Genomic DNA, 22,012 nt, shown 5'->3' on the forward strand with positions numbered 1-22,012 from the left:
GTAATATACAGGTGACGTAACGATCAAGATGGAGGGAGGAACACACGATCTGAATCACAGTCTATTAGGTAAACAATTTAGGTACAGTATACACATGAGTACGTATCTTTATGGAGAGGGTCACACGTCTGTCAAGGTAAACAATATAGGATTACGAGTATATACAGGTTGTACGATCCTATGTAATGTCTGTCAAGGATCATATATTTACAGTGTGATACAGGTTTTACGATCTTATGGAGGTATCTGTCAGAGAAATACATGTACTGTCTTATGGAGGGGGAACATCCCCGTCTGTCAAGGTAAACATATAGGTACAGCTATATACAGGTGTACGATCTTATGGAGGGGGAACACGTCTGTCAAGGTAAACATATAGGTACAGTATATACAGGTGTACGATCTTATGGAGGGGGAACATGTCGTCTGTCAAGGTAAACATGACGATAGGTACAGTATATACAGGTGTACGATCTTATGGAGGGGGAACACGTCTGTCAAGGTAAACATATAGGTACAGTATATACAGGTGTACGATCTAATATTTACTGTCAAGTTAAGGTATCTGTCAAGAAATATGAATGCACAGACTATACTGCATGGTAATTAGCATTATGACTGAAGTTGGCTTGCAGAAACTTTATAACAATTGTCTGAACATTCTACCTAATGTCTAATCAAGTTAATATGGCAGTTTAGAGATACCAAAATGTCCCAATAATTAAAGGAAGTTGTACCTTACTAACATCATTTCGATATCTTGAAACTGACGTTTTGGCGCAACTAAGGATTGAATATGTACATGTACTTCTTGAAACTTCAATATTTATGATACCTTTTAATCAATTTTTAGTTTTGATAAATTCCAATATCACATAAAAACTCTTGAGGGTAGCAGGGTCTAATATGAAGAGAACCTGCCTAATCCTTATACTTACGGGCATACATAGTCAGGAACCATGGGATGGCATACAGCTGTAACAAACCACAACAATTTATAGTTAATTAATGTTATTGTCAATGTACCGGATCAATGTCCAGAAAATATTGAAATAAAACATTTCCATATCTTATCAACGTATATAATACATGGAGTGACAGAATTACAACATGTTATATATGTCAACTTACATCTGGAATGAAGCCGATTCCATCGAGATGGTTGCTGAGTTCTGGGTCATGGAATGCTATAAGGTGACTAAATACAGCCAGGTATTCTGTAAGCATATACATGTATACATGTATAGCAGCAGGTGAGAAAGAATGTGTAAACTGACATCATCAGATTTCTATAGTCTTATTTAAATTCCTGTTTTTACTTCAGCAAGTTTTTCAACTATTCAGATAATTTAACTATAATAGGATTCGTGGTGAAGGAAAGCCAAAAATCCTGAAGAAAAACCACAGATCCATGGCCATTATCTAGCAAGCAAAGCAATATACATAAGCTTCCAACTCACTGCCTATAGTAGGAGAATTAACGGTAAAATTTCCATTGTTATTAACATTGAAAGATTATCAATACTTTATTATGTTGATATAATTTACATGTACTACTTACCTTGAATTACCTGAGAATTATCCTTCAAAAATATTTTGTGGAGATACTTAGGAATGAATGCAGTTAGACAGGCATAAGCCAGAGCTGAAAATATTAAAGTGAATGTCACCTTAAATTTATATAGAACATTTTTACAGGTTATTTGCGATCAAAAGTCATTTAAAGATTTATTAAGGAACAAATGAGTTCATATTTTCATATGCAAAAAGAATTCAAAACTACAGTTTTATTTAGCTTTTTAAAAATCTGCTTATATTGTTATTTGAATTCATATTAAGAGCATTTATTGCAATGAAAACAAAAGAAAATGATTCTGTACCTTCATTTGCAAAGTTGAGAGCGAGGAAGGGAGCACACAGACTGTCCAGTCCTTGCCAGTATACGTACTGTGGATGACTAACTACCCAGGCCTTCAGTACACGCTTAAACTTCGCATGAGCTGTCGGGGAGGACAGTAGTTCATGGTACTGGTGACATCGAGGAATATCTACCTCAATCTGAAGAAAACAAGGAAAGATAATACATATAGTGTGAGGACAGTAGTTCATGGTACTGGTGACATTGGGGAATATCTACCTCAATCTGAAGAAAACAAGGAAAGATTATACATATAGTGTGAGGACAGTAGTTCATGGTACTGGTGACATCGAGGAATATCTACCTCAATCTGAGAGGAAAGCAAGGAATGATAATACATATAGTGTGAGGACAGCAGTTCATGGTACTGGTGACATCGGGAATATCTACCTCAATCTGAAGAAAACAAGGAAAGATAATACATATAGTGTGAGGACAGCAGTTCATGGTACTAGTGACATCAGGGAATATCTACCTCAATCTGAGGAAACAAGAAAAGATTATACATATAGTGTGAGGACAGCAGTTCATGGTACATCGGTGACATCGGGGAATATCTACCTCAATCTGAGGAAAACAAGGAAAGATAATACATATAGTGTGCGGACAGCAGTTCATGGTACTACTGACATCAGGGAATATCTACCTCAATCTGAGGAACACAAGGAAAGATTATACATATAGTGTGAGGACAGCAGTTCATGGTACTGGTGACATCGGGGATCTATATCTACCTCAATCTGAGGAAAAACAAGGAATGATAATACATATAGTGTGAGGACAGCAGTTCATGGTACTGGTGACATCGGGGAATATCTACCTCAATCTGAGCAAAACAAGGAAAGATAATACATATTGTGTAAGGACATTAGTTCATGGTACTGGTGACATCGGGAATATCTACCTCAATCTGAGGAAAACAAGGAAAGATAATACATATAGTGTGAGGACAGTAGTTCATGGTACTAGTGACATCGGGGAATATCTACCTCAATCTGAGGAAAGCAAGGAATGATAATACATATAGTGTGAGGACAGTAGTTCATGGTACTAGTGACATCGGGGAATATCTACCACAATCTGAGGAAAGCAAGGAATGATAATACATATAGTGTGAGGACAGTAGTTCATGGTACTAGTGACATCGGGGAATATCTACCTCAATCTGAAGAAAACAAGGAATGATAATACATATAGTGTGAGGACAGCAGTTCATGGTACTGGTGACATCGGGGAATATCTACCTCAATCTGAAGAAAACAAGGAAAGATTATACATATAGTGTGAGGACAGTAGTTCATGGTACTGGTGACATCGGGGAATATCTACCTCAATCTGAGGAAAACAAGGAATGATAATACATATAGTGTGAGGACAGCAGTTCATGGTACTGGTGACATCGGGGAATATCTACCTCAATCTGAAGAAAAAAAGGAAAGATAATACATATAGTGTGAGGACAGCAGTTCATGGTACTGGTGACATCAGGGAATATCTACCTCAATCTGAGGAAACAAGGAAAGATTATACATATAGTGTGAGGACAGCAGTTCATGGTAACATCGGTGACATTGGGGAATATCTACCTCAATCTGAAGAAAACAAGGAAAGATTATACATATAGTGTGATGACAGCAGTTCATGGTACTACTGACATCAGGGAATATCTACCATCAATCTGAGGAACACAAGGAAAGATATATACATATAGTGTGAGGACAGCAGTTCATGGTACTGGTGACATCGGGGAATATCTACCTCAATCTGAGGAAAAACAAGGATTGATATAATACATATAGTGTGAGGACAGCAGTTCATGGTACTGGTGACATCGGGGAATATCTACCTCAATCTGAGCAAAACAAGGAAAGATATATACATATTGTGTAAGGACATTAGTTCATGGTACTGGTGACATCGGGGAATATCTACCTCAATCTGAGGAAAGCAAGGAATGATAATACATATAGTGTGAGGACAGCAGTTCATGGTACTAGTGACATCGGGGAATATCTACCTCAATCTGAGGAAAGCAAGGAATGATAATACATATAGTGTGAGGACAGTAGTTCATGGTACTAGTGACATCGGGGAATATCTACCACAATCTGAGGAAAGCAAGGAATGATAATACATATAGTGTGAGGACAGCAGTTCATGGTACTGGTGACATCGGGGAATATCTACCTCAATCTGAGGAAAGCAAGGAATGATAATACATATAGTGTGAGGACAGCAGTTCATGGTACTGGTGACATCGGGGAATATCTACCTCAATCTGAAGAAAACAAGGAATGATAATACATATAGTGTGAGGACAGCAGTTCATGGTACTGGTGACATCGAGGAATATCTACCTCAATCTGAGGAAAACAAGGAATAATAATACATATAGTGTGCGGACAGCAGTTCATGGTACTAGTGACATCGGGGAATATCTACTTCAATCTGAGAAACACAAGGAAGATTATACATATAGTGTGAGGACAGTAGTTCATGGTACTGGTGACATCGGGGAATATCTACCTCAATCTGAGCAAAACAAGGAAAGATAATATATTGTGTGAGGACATTGTTCATGGTACTGGTGACATCGGGGAATATCTACCTCATCTTAGGAAACAAGAATAGATATCATATCAGTGTGCAGGACAGTAGTTTCATGGTACTGGTGAATCGGGGAATATCTACTCCTCAATCTGAAGACAAACAAGAAAAGAAAAACGAAGGAAAACAAGGAAAGATTATACATATAGTATGAAGACAGTACTGTTCATGATACTGGTGACATCGGGGTCAATATCGGTTACCCATCACACAATCTGAGGAAAACAAGGAAAGATTATACATATAGTATGAAGACAGCAGTTCATGGTACTTGTGACATCGGGGAATATCTACCTCAATCTGAGGAAAACAAGGAATGATAATACATATAGCTACCTCAAATTGAGGAAAACAAGGAATAATAATACATATAGTGTGCGGACAGCAGTTCATGGTACTAGTGACATCGGGAATTTCTACTTCAATCTGAGAAACACCAAGGAAGATTATACATATAGTGTGAGGGACAGTAGTTCATGGTACTGGTGACATCGGGGAATATCTACCTCAATCTGAGCAAAACAAGGAAAGATAATACATAATATTTGTGTGAGGACATTAGTTCATGGTACTGGTGACATCGGGGAATATCTACCTCAATCTGAGGAAAAACAAGGAAAGATTATACATATAGTGTGAGGACAGTAGTTCATGGTACTGGTGACATCGGGGAATATCTACCTCAATCTGAAAGAAAACAAGAAAAGATTATACATATAGTATGAAGACAGTAGTTCATGATACTGGTGACATCGGGGAATATCTACCTCAATCTGAGGAAAACAAGGAAAGATTATACATATATAGTATGAAGACAGCAGTTCATGGTACTTGTGACATCGGGGAATATCTACCTCAATCTGAGGAAAACAAGGAATGATAATACATATAGCTACCTCAAATTGAGGAAAACAAGGAATGATAATACATATAGTGTGAGGACAGCAGCAGTTTCATGGTACTGGTGACATCGGGGAATATCTACCTCAATCTGAGGAAAGCAAAGAATGATAATACATATAGTGTGAGGACAGCAGTTCATGGTACTGGTGACATCGAGGAATATCTACCTCAATCTGAAGAAAGCAAGGAATGATAATACATATAATGTGAGGACAGCAGTTCATGGTACTGGAGACATCGAGGAATATCTACCTCAATCTGAGGAAAAACAAGGAAAGATAATACATATAGTGTGAGGACAGCAGTTCATGGTACTGGTGACATCGAGGAATATCTACCTCAATCTGAAGAAAAATAAGGAATAATAATACATATAGTGTGAGGACAGCAGTTCATGGTACTGGTGACATCGGGGGAATATCTACCTCAATCTGAGGAAAACAAGGAATGATAATATACAGCAGTTCATAGTGGTGATCGAGGACATATCTAGTCATTCATGAGGAAAACAAGGTGTATACTATGGTGACATTAGTCATGGTCTGGGGAATATCTACCTCAATCTGAGGAAAACACGGAAAGATTATACATTATAGTGTGAGGACAGCAGTTCATGGTACTGGTGACATCGGGGGAATATCTTACCTCAATCTGAGGAAAGCAAGGAAAGATCAGATTATACATATAGTGTGAGGACAGCAGTACATGGTACTGGTGACATCGGGAATATCTACCTCAATCTGAGGAAAGCAAGGAATGATAATACATATAGTGTGAGGACAGCAGTTCATGGTATTGGTGACATTGGGGAATATCTATTTCAATCTGTGGAAAATAACAAATGAGAGTAGCCTTTAGGAATCACCACCAGTCTCTAGAAGAATTAGGTTATCACTAAATTTTGACTTTGGAAATTTCATTTCTATGACATAACTGATTCTGGATTCTAAATGCAAAAACTAGGGGGAGATAATCTAAAATTAGAAGTTATTAAATAACTGTTGTAAAGATGACTTACCTGTCGATCAGTGGACGTGACAGTGTCTTTGTCAATATTACTGTACACACTTTCAATATCACCCTGAAAATAAGTGAATATATGTATATATTAGATATCGCACCAATTTTTCATCATTTCCACCATTTGGTTAATTCACTGTCAAGTGGAGGGCGATATTTAGCATATTGACCTGATGTTTCCATTTTCAGAAAGCATATTGACTCGATGTTTCAATTTTTAGAAACACCAAGTCAATATTCCCTATTGTGCTGTCACTCCGAATTTTTTTATATTCCTATTATGACGTCGCTCCCAAGTCGATATTGGGATTATGACGTCACAATATCCCCATGTCAAGTCGAGCCATTCTCCATGCATTTCTATATTACTTAGTACAAAGCAAACATTTAAAATAATTATCATATCTAATATGAAAATTAAGAACCTTTGTTTTGGTTCATATGGTGGTATATCGCCCTTGTAGAATTTAAAATAATGAACTCGGGCTATGGCCTTGGTCATTATTTATTCTACTCAGGCAATATAACAACATATGGATCTCAACAAAGATTATACAGGATCTGTAGTAGAAATTAGTATTGAACTCAGTGAGGATTAAGATTCAGACACTTTTTAATCAGAGATTCAAATAAGCCCCATAAAGGTACATTGTACAATGTATTTACTGGTACAGGATATATGGTATTTATGAGCTGATGAAATTATATACTGGTTATCATAAAACAGATATTGACCTGTTTCAGGTGGATATAGTGATTTATCAACCCTCGAAAAAGATATTAATTATTAAAATATTAAAAGTGTCATCCACATGAAGTGTTTTTTTACCTCTACTTCCAGGAGAGCTGCCCAGACATGAGCCTAACTAGCGGGGGGGATGTCAACACGAGCCTCCTTCCAGATATGAGCTCTCTTGTAGGGGTAGGCTTTTAGCAGACGCTCAATACAGTATATAACCCGATGAAAAATATGGAATGAACAAGATTCAAGCTTAAAAATTTAGCAATTCTAACTTACATCCTAAAGAAATATCAAATTAACATATTCTTTCAAAAGTTTTCTCATACATACATATGTAAGTGTTTTCAAATTTTACAATTCATAAATTGTAATTGAATTTTAGAAAGATTGAAATCTTATAGGCTTCTTTCTGAAAAAAATGTTTTTCATTTGATATAATTTTGACATAAGATAATGACAAATACTTTTTAATATTTTTATGGAACAATTACCTGATATTCTACATCTTTTTCTTTAATAACCAGTGGTAGACTAGCCGTGTTGGATAGATCAGAACTACTGGGGGACAGAGGCAGGCTACCATTGGTGTTACTCTGTCTATTATGGTGGAGAGAAAACAATCATTATCAAATGTAACGACACATCAAAACTAATGGGGGACAGAGGCAGGCTACCATTGGTGTTACTCTGTCTGTTATAGTGGGAGAGAAAACAATCATTATCAAATGTAACGACAGATCAGAACTACTGGGGGGACAGAGGCAGGCTACCATTGGTGTTACTCTGTCTGTTATAGTGGGAGAGAAAACAATCATTATCAAATGTAACGACAGATCAGAGCTACTGGGGGACAGAGGCAGGCTACCATTGGTGTTACTCTGTCTGTTATAGTGGAGAGAAAACAATCATCAAATGTAACAAAAGGTCAGAACTACTGGGGGACAGAGGCAGGCTACCATTGGTGTTACTCTGTCTGTTACAATGGAAAGAGAACAACTATTATCGAATTGACAGAGATCAGAAGTCCTGAGGGACAATGGTGTTAATCTGTCTGTTACAGAGGAGAGAGATTACCCCGAAAGACATTAACATTATTTTTTAACAGAAAATATTTCAGTATGTATATATCGTACAGTCCTGCATACTTTTGTTATCATATTTCACAAGGTAACCATCTTTAGTAACCTGATAAGAGTTTAAATATAACATAATGATGAAGACTTACTCATCTTCCAATAACGGGGTAATATGCTTTTTCATCCACTTCTGATAGTCTCTGTAAAATAGATTAATTACAAAAAGTTCTTTATAACTTTCATGTTCAAATCTTAAGTTCTAATATATGGAGGTAAATGTATGAAAATTTGCAGCTTTTTAGAAACGTAAAAATTACAATGGATTTCTAGAAATGTACAAATACATCAACTGCCATACATGTAGGTATCTAAATATTGCCATTATTAATTCAACAGCTAAACTCCAACATGTTTGTAATGAATGTTCTATATATTAGAAACATAATTTGGTTCCCTGGTAACATCTCCTTCGCTGTTTATTTAGAGTAACACTCAAATTTTTGTGTTATATCTCCATAACATATAAAATCTACTTAAATAATCCTTATAATTCAATTTATTAAAGATAATCTCTTCGACATTTAAAATTCATTTTGGGACTCTTTTGTCTATGAAATTATTACGCCGTCATCTCAGCCAATCAGAAGCGAAGTTACAAATGGCGACACCATTTTTTTCCTTTATGGGATGATAAAGTAAATTTTTAAGCCAATGAAAATGCTCGTAACAAGCAAAATTGAATTATATATTAGAAACATAATTTGGTTCTCTGGTAACATCTCCTAGTAATGAGGATGGTTGGCATAGTTACATTTCTGAGCTGTTCCTGAGACGCTATGATAACGATACTGTCCAGCAGTTCAGCACGGTCTCTTCTCTGTCCAAACACGTCTCCATCATTTGTACAGAAGCTAATGATTATAGGAAAATATGAATTATAGAAAAGAATTCAAAGTAAAATATTAAAGGAACACCACACAATCTGACACATCAAATAATTCAGACAGTCAAATTATCAGAATAAACATATTTAAAGCGCAGTGGTCATTATACACAAATTAAATTGTGTGGTAAATAATTCATTTGGACTCCCAAGAAAGTAGTCTTATGCAAATGGTTAAAAAAGTGTGAAAGGTTTACTCTACATTGTATCTAGATAAATGGCTTTGATGATTGATGACTATTTTGACTAATGATATGTTTGTTTATTAAGACTGCCTTGCTATGACCCCCTAGCTAAGTAAAAGACACCTTAATAGAGATTTTGTTTGGACTGACCTCGGTAGGAGAGTGATTGGAGGTTTGGTTTTGACAAGTCCTTCCTTGCGTAGTAGACTCTCTAGATCGCCTCCAGCCAGCCTCCAAAGGTAGTAAACTTCCTCCATGTTCCTTAAGGACAGATGGTCAAAGTCCTCATCTGTAAAGATTACCATCAAATATTACTTGGCCTGCATATCTCATATTGATTACAACACAACATTTGATTTTTTTCTTATCTGGTTTTCTTTACCATGCGGGTGGGTCGCAAGTTTGAATCCCATGTGGGGCAGTTGCCAGGTACTAACTGCTGGTCTGTTGTTTTTCTCAAAGTAGTTTGGTTTTTCTTCACCATCAAACCTCGCACATCCTTACATGACCCTGGCTGTTTATAGGACTTAAAACTAAACAAACTCCAAATCTTTACCAAATGAATTTGTACAGCATATTACTGTTAGAAATTAAATTGAAAAATGTCCAAAATGTTCTCCCCAAAAATTAGCATAAAAGATGAAATTTTCTCCCTAAAAAGAAGCATAAAGATGAAATTTTCTCCCTAAGAAAGTAAGCAACTATACATTATTAGCACCACAAACCTTGCACTGAACCGTTTTCACTGTACACTGGTAATTCTAGATCTTTACACCTGGGCTGCATGGAGAACAGCTGAAACCCATTCTTATATGGCAACTGGAATGGAAAGAGACTCTATTTTTATACTTGCTTATTACAAGACTCTTGACAATAGAATACTTTGTACGCTTAATGAAATGTTACTTTCAATGTCTAAAACAACATTATGATTAAACTCATTTCATGAGGCATGTTTAGTTAAAACAAGACACAACTCAACATTGACATTAGACAATATTCTGAGTCTTCAGCTTTGATATTGATTTTTCATAAGGTTCGGTTTTAAGAGAGCAATTTATTCATGATTTCTTCAACAAACAGAAGTACATGTATTACATGTAAGTGTGAATTTACCTCTTTCATCCGGAGCTCTGTAAAAATTTCATGCTTTAATAATTCAGCAGGATCAGGTCTGAAAAGATTAATGACATTAAACACTAAACAAGTATCCAAGAACAGTTCTGTATTTATCAATACAGACTGTACATCAATACATCTATTAGTCAATTAACATGGATTACTTGGACTGCAATCATCTCTTAGTGTCATTATCAGATTTTACACTCAGGCCTGTATTCATGTTCTAAGAATTTGCTGCTCTTAAATAAGACCACCAATCTGAATCACAACATTGTTGGGGATTTGTATTATGATCACTGCTTTATCTTCATCATTTATCTTCCTCATCTTTATTCAGTTATCCCCCTTACCTTCATGTTATCTCCCTTCCTTCTTTACCTCCATATGTTATCTCCATTATTCTGTTATGTACTTATATCCCTAACCTTTGTTATCTCCCTTATCTTTCGTAGTTATCTCCCTTACCTTATATATTATTATCACCTTTGCATTCTTGACTTACCTTTGTTTAGCCGATACTGTCAAACATTTATTTAGGAAATCTACAATATCTGGGGGTAAAGTCTGAAACACAAATGCAAATCCATTTTATTAGAATCATTAAGGTTAATTTATACTGAAGCTTTACTTTGACAAACACACTGTCAAATTACAAATATATTGGATCATCAAATCATTCATCTTATTAATCATTACCATATTAACTGATGATTTAGGTGCTGAATCGAAGATTGAACATAACAATGCATGGACAAAAGATATGCCTGTCCAAGTATGAACAGAAGACATTTATACAATGAGGAGGAAGGTGTGACTAACCAACAGTAAATCACACTTCACCAATGTCGTTTTGGTATCTCGAAATAAATGTATTACAGAGTACCACACAATGATACCTACCTTGATGGTTTCTGTAAGACTATTGTCCTTGGCTATACTGTGTAATGGGGACTGATCTAAAACATTCACAAGTAGAATACCTTTACGCAGTGTCTATAACAGAAAACCAAAGCATCAAAGTAGTCTAGGTTTATCAAATAGACACAAACTCATTATGCTAGAATAGGAGCAGATTTCAAAAGGGAAGATTCCATTTTGTTGTTTAAATTCTTAAAATAAATTTTTCGAAACTTAATTTTTAGAAAATCAATTTGCGCAGATATTATCACTCACCTGACTTTAGAAAAGCAAATATCTTGTAGAATACTTGTGGCATTGTCAGACCAGGCCATAAGTCTTGTGACTGCAACATGAACAATAAACTAATTTAATCAAGAATGTTTCAGATATATTAAACATGTATAAATTTTATTAGTAAAACCATATGAGTCTAAAATATGAAATGAAATTGTTCAGAAGCTATTGATAAGTGAAGTAATAACATTAAGCTAATAACTTGCAGCTCTACAAAATTTCCAATTTTATTTTACGTTCCCATTTTAAAAATCAAAAGCAATTCCTGCAAGGTAGTGGGCCTTTAATAATATTCAAATAAATAAGTTGTATAGTCTCATTAACTGAGAGGTTAATTCCACTTCCATTAACTGAATAATAGAGAGAAAGTCCTATCAACATCATTCAAACAGAAGACCTTAATTAGACTTTATCTTGCAAATGAAGGTGCATTACATACATGTAGGTACCAAATACACTTACACACATGACCTCCAGTAAGATCATACCCAGTGACCCACACATCAACCTTCGGCCCGGAGGGGTTGACAACTTCAGGTTCCACATCTGAATGTTCATCAACAGTGATAGGAGCTTCTGATAAAACCTCTGGAGCGAGGTACTGAGGCTTCCTGGAAAACAAAAGCAGAGCTGAAATTAAATGACCTGTACTGGTCTAAATCCCCAGTCATGCAAGAATATGGCTGGTAACCTAAATGGGCATCATAGTGTGCTTCCCTTATATTAAAATATCAGAATTATATCTGGACAAATCAAATAATTTGGAACAGTGAGTTAGGAAACAAAGCACCGGGGTCATTGAGGTAGGTTTTCTGCACACAGCAAAAAATATCTGAAAGGAAAACCACATACCCTATAGGAAAGGCCACATCAGCACCATACCCTGTCATAAAGTAAAGACCATACTCTGCTAGCTTCACATGCCCCTGTAATGGTAAATTATTAAATATCTTTATAAACAAATGTATAAATGTCCGAACAGATGCATAAAACAAAATTACAGAACTTACAACGAAAGTCAGCTCTTTTCTCTAAAAGAGCTTAATACACAGTGAAATTTCTATGCTGATAGTCTGGAAAACTCACAATCAAGATGCAAATATCGGAGAACCTATATTTGAGTCTTTATTAAGTGAATGTAATCCTGCAGTCCAGTAATTTGGGCTCAGGACACAAGTATTCAAATAATCGAGGGTCAACTGTACCAAGGAATTATATGCCACTCTATTTACAGTGATTTCTTATTGAATTCCATACAAGTTAGGTTGTATCTTACGTCAGAATCAAACAAGATGTTTTCCTTGGAGAGGTTCCTGTGGGTGATTCCTAGTGAGTTCAGGTAGGCTAGACCTTTCAGGACTCCATAAGCAATCTCTAATACTTTGTCTTTACTGTAAAAGGAAATATTATATAACAGTAGCTGTACCTATACATTCATCAAAGTCAAGATTGCAACAATACCAAAAATCCATAAATTAGTAAATATTTATTTCTTTATACATTTCAGATGGCAAGGCCAATCTTCATCAGAAAAGTCATTAAGTAATTAAGTTCAAAATAATCTAACCTCTTTGATTATCACTAAATCACACAATATCAAAATAATATAGATTGTACCTTGAATATTGACTTGGTTTGCTGTTGAGACAGTTTCTGTAATGTTCTGATACTATCACCATTCGTTCTGTGAAAAAGGAAAAATAAATCACTATCTATATATTAGATAGCTATAAGAATAGCTTCTTTCATCTGAATGACACAAACACTGTATGTAAATTAAAGACTATGCAATCTTAACTTATGAAATGAAATTGTTTACTGCAACATCTTCTCCACAAGTCTTGAGCAGCTTCTTCACTGATTGATGCAATATTGTATCAGTTGTCACCCAAACAACTGTCAAGTATTTAACTTTTATTTAAACACATTTTTATGGACAATTAAAAAGCTTCAACGTCAACTGGATCAACTTTCTTAAGATAATTTGATAATGAAGCCTTGCATTTAGCAACTACCAACAGGACCAGTATTTTTGGTCAGTACTATTACGTAGTAGTATATATCATGAAGGTTTTCAGATGATGAAGTTTTAATTGCTATAATTAAGAAGGCAAATGCCATAAAACATGTCAATTTTGAGGTATCAAAACGATGTGGGTAAAGTACCATTTACCCGTGGTTATGACATCACATTTTGACATATGATTTTTTTGAAGTGGAAATCATCGGAATGTGAAACTAATTAATAGTAAATTGTGCTTTACACTCATTCCATTTTGGTATCTCGAAACCCTGTATCTAATAAACCTTAATCTGGTTTAAACATGGGACGGTTTTGACAGGTTACACTGTATGTACAATACAGTAGTAATTAATCAACAGCTTCTGGTGGTATATCAGACTCATTGCCATACCATGTTTGTCCTTAACGATGTCCAGGTATTTGCAGATCTGTGGATGACTCAGATGTCTGAGGTTCTGGAAACGTCCCAAGACTTTGACTGAATTAGGAGTAAGAGGAAGGCCGTTGGCTCCACATTTATCATTAGGATGGCTTCGGGTGAAGAAAGTGGTCACTCCAAATTCTGCTTTACCTAGTGTTGTCATTCTGATGTAGATTCACACAGATAACAGATAACACTGCGAAATTAAAAAAAAATAATAATCATAACGAATGTGATTAATTAATAGGAAATACTAATATACACAATTATTATTTCTATTCACTGAATAGAGTCATGGATCCGATTTTCACACTGTGGACCTTGGTTTGATTCCTTGTTGGAGCACTTGACTTAAATGTGTATTTTTCTCTGTTCTTCTACACTGGCGCCCAACAATAAATAACTTATAAAAAGGGGTTTAGGAGCCAGTCTCTGGATGACATTTAATAAGAAATCATGATGAGAAATGTAGGTCGATGTGGTAACATCTGTCATTCACCTGACAGAGCATGCTTCTTTGACTCAGTCGGTAAAGTTGTGGATTTTCATGCTGGAGACCCAGTCCAGATTCCTGGTCGAGGCACTCGACAAAAATGTATTTTGCCCTGTTCTTGAATAGTTAAAATTGATACGATATGCATCATGAATCGGCTTCCTGACACCATGGATACGATCCTAGCTTCTTAATCATCCCTGAGAGCACAAAGAACCCCAAATTATTGTCAGTGGTACAAATGAACAGTATGTGACAGATAGCTACTGTTGAAGTGGAAAAGATATCACCTACTGACTGTGAGTGAAAAGTCAGTCAGAAGGTGATATCTTTTCCGCTACAACAGTAGCTTTGACATATACATTTGTACAACAATACAATACATACCACAGAAGTTGGACGTTCTGTCAATAATATATAGTATACATATACAGAAACATATATACATAGAGACTGGCAACTCCTCCATTTTTACAATTGGCAGATGTACCTCTGTATATGCTTACGGGTTTTTAGATAAACTCTTAAATAGTTGAATATAGAAAAATAATTTTGATATTTTGTAACAGTAATTTTCAGATGGTTTGAATACGATGTTGGATAGAAAAAATAATATTTAATTTATTTATTAATAAAACAAAATGCTCTTCCGGTTTTGACTGGCTGATTTTCGAAAAACCAGGTAAAATTGATTATTTTCATGCTTTCAAAAATCATATTAAATATCATCAAATGGGGAAAACTAATCACATCAAACCATGATATAATATTTAAACTTTGCGTTGATGCAAAAATATCATGTTTAAAAGAATACACTTAAAATGAGTTAACCAAGTCAACAAAGACAGAGAAGGAGTTTCCAATCTTTATGTATATATGTTTCTGACATGTGTAAAAAAAAATACCCCTATGTACTACATGTAACCTTAAATGACCAATATTCGTCAGGGTAATCAAATCTTCTGTATATCAACAAACCAGCAAGAAATAAAATGTACCAATTTTATCAAAAACAAATATATAATATTTTGTCTTACTTGTACAACAAGTTGTCTATCAATTCGTTATTTATCTATCGCGATAGGGAAGATTTCTACCCGTCGGTCGCTGGGTGATGGCCGACACAATAGGGACCTATTTTCATCAGGGGGGCTGTTTGGCTTATCACGAAACTTGAGGTAATTCCAAATAAATAATGAGCAGCAGGCGCTTGTAAGATCGTGTTTAAGCTGAAAATTTCTTGTTGTTACATCGATTTTAAGTCTTTAAACCTCTTGGTCATGGAAAGTGGCGAACACCTCTGTTTACATAGAATAATGTTATGTTTTCAACAGTACCGCACCAAAAATTTCGGGTAAGTTGAATCGCCAAAATAATTTGTAATAACCCAAAATCTGGGATATGAATCACATGATCAGACACATGACTTCCGGTACTTTGTTGATATACTGCTGATCAGTGCACGTGGACAGTCAAACGCTGACGGTAGGGTTTTAAAGTTTCATTTAAAATGGACTTCAAAAAATACCTTCATTTTGGGGTATATTGCTACATCATTTTTATAAAATCACTTGGGTTATAGCACACAATCTGTTTTAAGCATGACAAATCTTCCTTGATCAAATCTGCTTTGGCAGACGACACTCTTTATCAAATCACACGATAGCCTAGTTCATGAGATACATGTATAAGCAAAATTGTAAACATGACGAAAACAGGTCCCTGACGATTTTAGGGCACTTGACCATATATACTTCTTTGAAACCTATACTAGTGCCTATACTATTGGAACAGGAAAAGGAGAAAATGTACAACTAGACGGTAGACCGGGATTCGAACCCTGGACCCTCTGTACACCAATGAACTGGTAACCACTAACACTGGTAGCCCTGTTCTGTTAATTTTCGTTCTTAAACTGTTATTTTAACCATATTCGTGATTTTCTAACTATTTATGTTGGTTATATCTGTTTTACTGTTATTATCAAAATTTTAGTTATCTTAAACTAAAAGAATGTTATTATTTTCTAGCACACGTTATACTTTTGCTGCTGTGTTATCTCTATCTTTGCATGCGTTTGTCTTTTTTAAATGATGTTAGATTTAGTGGCTGATGTTATTATTTATTTTGCATTGTTATTCATTTCATTTCACGTGTTAGTGTTAGCAATGATTGTTAATGATTTTGTTTCCCATGTTATTGCCAGAATGTTACGTGATTTTTATGTGAAACTTTGTTAGCATCAACAGAACATGTGAATATTTACGTGACCACGTTACGAGTATCGTTGGAAACGTTATTTTTTTTTGAAAGTGTTATTTTTGTCGTGGAAATACCACTGCCTATTGTTCTCATTGACCCCCTACGGCGACAGCGCAGTGAGCCGGCGGGCGAGCTTCGCTAGTGGTGTGTTGACCACTCACCCATAACGAGAGCACGGCTCCCAAGATAGAGTCGACTGGCGGTAGCGCTGTCACTGTATCGCTACCGTATCGCAATGTGCTGTGCAACTGAGCATGGAATATATATAGTTTTCAGTTACTATATTTACAGTTCTTTTTCTCCAAAGTTTGCATTCACTGTATAACTTTATTGAAAATTCCTTACATATTAGGGTTGTGATGGAATCGGCAAGGACGTTTAAATCCTTGGAATCGGTCATAGTTTAACTACACTGTACAAAGATTTGATGTTTTTTAACATATTGTGTATTTCAAGTTTATTGATTATTGCGTTATAAATATAATATATAGATATGTTTCTGATAACGTACGTAATCTGTTTTGATTAGCGAAATTGTGTATTTTTCTTGAATGGCTGAGTAACAAAATTACTTGTCGAAGTTATGCATATTGTGGAATCTGTTTTGATTAACGAAATTGTGTACATTTTTGAATGGCTGATTTATATATATCACAACATTATTTGAGGCATATTTTGGAACAAGTGCTATATATTCAAAATGAACATTACAAAATCTACTATACCGACGGTAATTCTATATGATATGTCGTATCGTACAGGGAAGACACAAATAAAAATATCAAATGCACGTCACTTGAATACAGTTACAATATGCATGATGCAAACTGACATGCATTTATTTAATTAAATACACTGTTTTGTACGTTTTGTCTACGTTATGAAAAGTGAAATATATATTCAAGTTCATGCTAAAATCACTGTCAAAACAAACTCCATTGTATCCGACTTGCTACAATGTACCGCGCAGGGACATGTAACATGCGCAGCGACCCGTGAAAATTGCCCGCGGGTCAAGCAGTCGTGGATCTTTTATTTTCGTCAAGTATTATTATCTACGCTAGAAGGCCGTTACCATTAATTTGTATGTACTGTTTGGAATCGGCTTGTTAACTTAAGCCATTAACTTTTAACTTCAACAAAGATTATTGAAAAATGGTACCATGACATAGAGTCATCTAGCTAAAGGAAAACTATACTCTTCTATCAAAGAATTTGTGTCACGATAAAATGAGGTGTGTTCTCCTTTCAAGACACTCGGAGTCATTAGTTGCCGGACACCTAGATATCCGCATTTCGGTGTCAGGACATGTATTGTGGTAACGAGACTTATTTGGTGCGTGACGTAATCGACCCTATGCGAGGCAGCGCAGCTCATCACTATCAATGCTTGCATACGGCGCTCGACACACCTACCTGTGATTTTCAAAAACGTATTTTCAGCGATTGGGGGTTGTTGCTACGTTTCTCTGATTTTTTTTAAAATTATTAAATAGCATTGTCATGAAATTTCGTTTTCTTATAAAATGTTAAGCAATGCGGGACGAAAGCGTAATTGTGAGAACCGCGATGAACAACGTAACCCTGTACAATTTCACCTGGATGCGGAGGCTGGAGGATAATTATGTTTATTATACCTCACTTTTATTTAGAATGTTCTGATTGGATTAAACTTGATCACATGACATTGAATAAGTTAGATGTTTCCCCGGAATTGGAAGGCGAGGGAAATAACCCCAGGGAAATAACCCCCGAGGGAAATAACCCCAGGGAAATAACCCCCGAGGGAAATAACCCCAGGGAAATAACCCCAGGGAAATAACCCCTTGGAAGCTCCGCACGTGACCGGAAGTTGACGTCATCTGCAACGTCAACCAACAATGGCAACGCTGTTGTTTATTTTTTTGTAGCCCAACGAAATTTAACAACGTTGTTGTTGGGAAATATCTCCATGGATTCTTTTAACAGAGATTTTTTTTCTTTTGATTTTGTTCGGTATAATAAAATAATTATGTCCCTATGTGTCGGGATACATCTAGAATTGTCTCCCTGGAAAGAGTTATTTTCTCTCGGGCTTCGCCCTCGAGAAAATAACTCTTTCCCAGGGAGACAATTCTAGATGTATCCCTCCACAGAGGGCCATAATTGTATAATATTTAATGAGGGTAAAACTTTCGTGTAGATTTCTTACTTTTTTCAATGATTTATGCATTCTTTCTAAAGACTGTAGTAAAAAGTAACACATACTTGTATTCATCTTTGCGATTAACATTTTTCTACATATTTAATTCTCCCTTTCTCTTTCTTTCTTTCTTTCTCTCCCTCCCTCTCTGAGTGACAGGTCACAGCACTTACAGGTTCTCGCCATGTCTGCTAGTGTGATTATCCTGTTTAGACAGGAATTCACACTAGACCTATACACGGTGGAGAAGGTTAACGGAATCGTGATGCGCCCTGACTTACGAGGCTCGACTTACGGGGCGCTTATATTTCATTGTATTTAGGCGCCACTAGTAGGAGCACGAAGCGAGAAAATGGCCGACAATAATTGTATACACTTTATAGACAAAGATATTGAAAGGGAACATTAACATTGAAAGTTGCAAGTAGACGTAAAAATAATCTCTTTATGAGTTGCAAATTGGTTGAAATCTTAGCGAAGTACGGGATTGGCTGGGCGTGTGGTTACGTTATGTATAGTAATCTTCAGAATGTGCACACAAGTCATCTACAAGTATTTAAACCAGAGACTTAAAGGATTTGTGCAGTCAAAAATAATAATTTCAGTTTTATGCTGGAAATGGCTTTATCAGATTGTGTATAAATTTAAACCCCTCCGCGCCGCGCGCGCGACCGGAATAACCTGTAAACCGCCGATATCGAGGTCACATTTTCTGACCACCCGATCATGCATATTTTCTAGCTCTAAACCGTGTGACGTCATAATAGTCCGTGGCTTATAGCTGTACTATAACTGATGTGCTATCACTTACATCGACGGTCACAGGAAAAGCCGACCAAATATTTTTTTATGATTACTTTTGAGTGAAGTTAATCGTACAATAACGTTGGCTGTAATATAAATAACTAAAAGAGTGAAATTTGATGTTTCAAATACTCTATTTTATGCTCTAATAGCAGGTATCTTCGTGTAATTATGAAAGAAAATCCACACAGAAATAAAAGTTTCAGATTTTTTGTCAGGGAGTTCAGCAACGAATAAGCTTTAATAAGATAACATTTTCCTGTAGTCTGTATCTTTGATACATTGTGAATTGCAAAGTTTGTGACTGTAAAATGAAATTTTACGTTACAATTTAAGAAATCCTTGATTAGAGCATCAAGGATATTATTATTCTCTTTATTGCCTCCAAATTTGAAGATTACAAAAGCATGAATAATAAACACAAATATACAAAGCATTTTTAAATATAAGAGTAATACAAAGTAAACATTACATTAATAAATAGTTATTTGTTCAATAATATAAGTACAAGTATAAGTACTAGTATATACAAAATATCTTATAAATATTCATTTATATGTTAAATATAGGATGGCATAACAAAGTGTGCAACCCGATGCTTTTTATTAACTTAATTATTATTCATTACCCATTATTCTTTTGTTATATTAGATTTATAACAAAATTATACAACTAACAGTAGGGGTGGGCAGAGCCCTACAAGTACCAGCAAGGCGTTACAGTCTCGCACATCTATTCTATAGTTTTAAGGATACAGCATGTAATTCACATTAAAGTGTTATACTTTAAAAATATATCAACTCCTCTTTTTTCAATTAATACATGATTAAGCATAATATGATTTACACATCTTGTACACATAGACAACAGATTTTATTCTGAAATCATTCAGTATATAATTAGCCATGCCTTTGGTTTGATGGTTATGTAATACCTTGACCAGAATGTTGTTTACCTGTACACGCCGCCATTCATCGAACTCACCTGCAATTACCTGGCCGCGGGCAATTTGCTATTCGGTGGACTATATCGGGTATTTGCTATTGTCTTACTGTCAATCAGGTTAGGACATCCGTTAATTAGATTGTGATTTGAATTATGGAAACCCCGTACATCTATGCACTAGGTTTTTTATTGTCACCTCCATTTTTAAAATGAAGATGTAAAAGCAAATGGAAATAAAATATACCTGATCAGATATTCGGAGAAAATACATTAAAAACTATTTTTGGGTAAAGCCATCTGTTTACAAAGTTATTGAATTGCTAAATACACATAACATAAAAGATCTTAATTTATTAGGCAAGTACATAATTGAGGCAAACAACAGCAGAATCACTTAATCACATATATGCATTTCAATTTGTAAATGATAATTTAATGTTTACCCTTGTTGATTGTATATATGTATATTTTTATGTTAATATTCCAATAAGTTGTATACTTACGCAAAATAAAGAATTTCGAATTTCTACTGCATTGTATCTTAACGAAAATTCCAAATATCTACATCACACTAGCGCTATCGGTTGGTTTTGGTCGTGATTTACGGGTAGTGTCGACTACGGTTCAGAGATAATGAGCTAGGCGGTCTCGTGGTCTTGTGATGTCAGAGTAGTCCGCGGCTACACAAGGTAAGCCTATAGTACTATACCTGTATACAGCATATATACGTATACGTATACGAGTTTTTCGAGTAAATGGTTATTCTAGCTTTGTGATGTAGATATTTTCAGTTTCAAAACATTCCATTTACACCATTTCAAAAATTCAAACAAGTATATATCTTACTTACGGTTAGATAATCAGTCCAATTTGATAGCGATATCAAAATGATGTTCGGATCAGTCTGGACTGAGATTTAGATAGCTATGATGTGAATTTCAGTGTAATAAAAAAACAGTATCACGTAACACTATCTTTTTACGAGTAAAATCCCCAAATTTAGCATGAATATATCTAGAATCCGTGTTTTTATTTCAAACTTCTGCCATAACGATGCAAACATGGCACAGTTTTGAGTAAAAATAAAATGTGGACGGTTATCAGTTATGTGATATTGGAGTAACAGTACCGAACTTATACCGAAAATTATATGTATATCTATATTGTTGCCT

The 22,012-nt window shown here is 35.4% G+C and overlaps 1 pseudogene; it reads right to left on the reverse strand.

Annotated features, from left to right (window-relative positions):
• Positions 1-921: 921 nt before the first annotated feature.
• The window catches only part of LOC138312618 (TBC domain-containing protein kinase-like protein), a 28,881-nt pseudogene continuing 7,790 nt past the window's right edge, over positions 922-22,012 (reverse strand).

The sequence above is a fragment of the Argopecten irradians genome, unplaced genomic scaffold, assembly GCF_041381155.1.
Source record: "Argopecten irradians isolate NY unplaced genomic scaffold, Ai_NY scaffold_0391, whole genome shotgun sequence".
Classification (NCBI taxonomy): Eukaryota; Metazoa; Mollusca; class Bivalvia; order Pectinida; family Pectinidae; genus Argopecten; species Argopecten irradians.